The sequence below is a fragment of the Ambystoma mexicanum genome, chromosome 6q, assembly GCF_040938575.1.
Source record: "Ambystoma mexicanum isolate Mex_15411 chromosome 6q, UKY_AmexF1_1, whole genome shotgun sequence".
NCBI lineage: Eukaryota > Metazoa > Chordata > Amphibia > Caudata > Ambystomatidae > Ambystoma > Ambystoma mexicanum.
In genome coordinates this window covers 1628412492-1628415398 of record NC_090937.1, presented here as the reverse complement: position 1 = coordinate 1628415398, position 2907 = coordinate 1628412492, and the positions used below count along the sequence as shown (strand labels likewise).

General features: G+C 50.1%; 2 non-coding genes across 2 annotated transcripts in view; both read right to left on the bottom strand.

Annotated features, from left to right (window-relative positions):
• Positions 1–343: 343 nt before the first annotated feature.
• TRNAG-UCC (transfer RNA glycine (anticodon UCC)) lies at positions 344–415 on the bottom strand. Its single transcript has one exon. It is a non-coding gene; the product is annotated as a tRNA-Gly (tRNA).
• A 2442-nt stretch (positions 416–2857) lies between these two features.
• TRNAG-UCC (transfer RNA glycine (anticodon UCC)) overlaps positions 2858–2907 on the bottom strand; it is a 72-nt gene continuing 22 nt past the window's right edge. Inside the window, exon 1 of the tRNA in view lies at positions 2858–2907. This exon is cut by the window's right edge and continues 22 nt beyond it. This is a non-coding gene — a tRNA (tRNA-Gly).

Sequence of the window (2907 nt, the reverse complement as noted above, 5' to 3'; positions counted from 1 at the left end):
CAGCCACACGTTTCACCTTCTTCAGTATGTTGGTTTACAGGATGAGAGAGATCCTGAAACCTCACTCTAATAGGCTGAGGTGCTGTGCTCGGTGGCCTGCTGGGACCAAGGCCCGTCAGGGCAAGGCGAATAGGCCTTTGTCAGGCCTTCGTCAGGGCTTTGTCGGGGAGGGGCCAGGAGCCCTGCTCGCTTCAATCCCCTCACCGATAGACAGTTGCAGAAACTAGGATGCAAGAACCTTTCCTGGATGGGGTTTTGATTTTCACGAAAAGTGTGTCAGCTTTGCTTTCAGCATGAGTCTGATTTCCAAAAAATGCATTTTGAACAATTTAAAGATTTGATCTGCGTTGGCCGGGAATCGAACCCGGGTCAACTGCTTGGAAGGCAGCTATGCTCACCACTATACCACCAACGCCTGCCTGTCTGGGCTATCTGATGGAGCGGCCCTTAGAAATAAGAATAAGTCATTGGCTGGGAATGAAAAAAGCTTGCGTTTGACGCAGAAGCAGTTCGCATCATGAGGTCTTGCCGGTCAGCCCAACATTTCCCCGGGACCCCTTAAAAAAGGAGCTTGGTTTTAAGTTTGGTTTGATTGAACAGTACATTTTGTTGGCTGGGCTGGGACCCTCTCCTATTTAGCGCAAGAGTGGAACGAGGCAGCAAGTTCAAGGAATGACATTGCATCCAGGCACTTACAGCTCTTTGTGCCCTAATGCCATGACACAAAAACATAATTTGAAAAAAGTTAGCAGAGGATGGTTTCGATCCATCGACCTCTGGGTTATGGGCCCAGCACGCTTCCGCTGCGCCACTCTGCTGGTTGGAGAACAAGAGCTTTTCTGGGCTTTTACAGCCTACAAACCGACAACCCTAGACCCAGTTTCGAGTGAAGCGGGCAGTAGGCCTTACAAAGCCAAACAACCTGCAACCACGCACTCCCATCCCATGGCCTTTTGCAGACAGGCCTCATTTCTCTAGCTCACACCCTAACTGCCAACACCCCTTCCCCTTCTCTCTCTGTCTCTCTCTCTCTGTCTCTCTCTCTCATTCTCTCTCTCTCGCAAATAGATACTTTACTTCCCAGGTGCAACAAAACAAGCCTTCTCGAGCTGGCAGATATGGGAAGGAAGGAAGGAAGGGCCAGTTTGGAAACTCAACTCAATTACCATAAATCCCCTGCTAAGGGTTATGGGAGGGAGGAATGAAGGAACTTTGCTTCAGGGAAAGGGCTGCTGCTGCTTCAGCATGTGAGGAGCGCAGCCACACGTTTCACCTTCTTCAGTATGTTGGTTTACAGGATGAGAGAGATCCTGAAACCTCACTCTAATAGGCTGAGGTGCTGTGCTCGGTGGCCTGCTGGGACCAAGGCCCGTCAGGGCAAGGCGAATAGGCCTTTGTCAGGCCTTCGTCAGGGCTTTGTCGGGGAGGGGCCAGGAGCCCTGCTCGCTTCAATCCCCTCACCGATAGACAGTTGCAGAAACTAGGATGCAAGAACCTTTCCTGGATGGGGTTTTGATTTTCACGAAAAGTGTGTCAGCTTTGCTTTCAGCATGAGTCTGATTTCCAAAAAATGCATTTTGAACAATTTAAAGATTTGATCTGCTTTGGCAGGGAATCGAACCCAGGTCAACTGCTTGGAAGGCAGCTATGCTCACCACTATACCACCAACGCCTGCCTGTCTGGGCTATCTGATGGAGCGGCCCTTAGAAATAAGAATAAGTCATTGGCTGGGAATGAAAAAAGCTTGCGTTTGACGCAGAAGCAGTTCGCATCATGAGGTCTTGCCGGTCAGCCCAACATTTCCCCGGGACCCCTTAAAAAAGGAGCTTGGTTTTAAGTTTGGTTTGATTGAACAGTACATTTTGTTGGCTGGGCTGGGACCCTCTCCTATTTAGCGCAAGAGTGGAACGAGGCAGCAAGTTCAAGGAATGACATTGCATCCAGGCACTTACAGCTCTTTGTGCCCTAATGCCATGACACAAAAACATAATTTGAAAAAAGTTAGCAGAGGATGGTTTCGATCCATCGACCTCTGGGTTATGGGCCCAGCACGCTTCCGCTGCGCCACTCTGCTGGTTGGAGAACAAGAGCTTTTCTGGGCTTTTACAGCCTACAAACCGACAACCCTAGACCCAGTTTCGAGTGAAGCGGGCAGTAGGCCTTACAAAGCCAAACAACCTGCAACCACGCACTCCCATCCCATGGCCTTTTGCAGACAGGCCTCATTTCTCTAGCTCACACCCTAACTGCCAACACCCCTTCCCCTTCTCTCTCTGTCTCTCTCTCTCTGTCTCTCTCTCTCATTCTCTCTCTCTCGCAAATAGATACTTTACTTCCCAGGTGCAACAAAACAAGCCTTCTCGAGCTGGCAGATATGGGAAGGAAGGAAGGAAGGGCCAGTTTGGAAACTCAACTCAATTACCATAAATCCCCTGCTAAGGGTTATGGGAGGGAGGAATGAAGGAACTTTGCTTCAGGGAAAGGGCTGCTGCTGCTTCAGCATGTGAGGAGCGCAGCCACACGTTTCACCTTCTTCAGTATGTTGGTTTACAGGATGAGAGAGATCCTGAAACCTCACTCTAATAGGCTGAGGTGCTGTGCTCGGTGGCCTGCTGGGACCAAGGCCCGTCAGGGCAAGGCGAATAGGCCTTTGTCAGGCCTTCGTCAGGGCTTTGTCGGGGAGGGGCCAGGAGCCCTGCTCGCTTCAATCCCCTCACCGATAGACAGTTGCAGAAACTAGGATGCAAGAACCTTTCCTGGATGGGGTTTTGATTTTCACGAAAAGTGTGTCAGCTTTGCTTTCAGCATGAGTCTGATTTCCAAAAAATGCATTTTGAACAATTTAAAGATTTGATCTGCGTTGGCCGGGAATCGAACCCGGGTCAACTGCTTGGAAGGCAGCTATG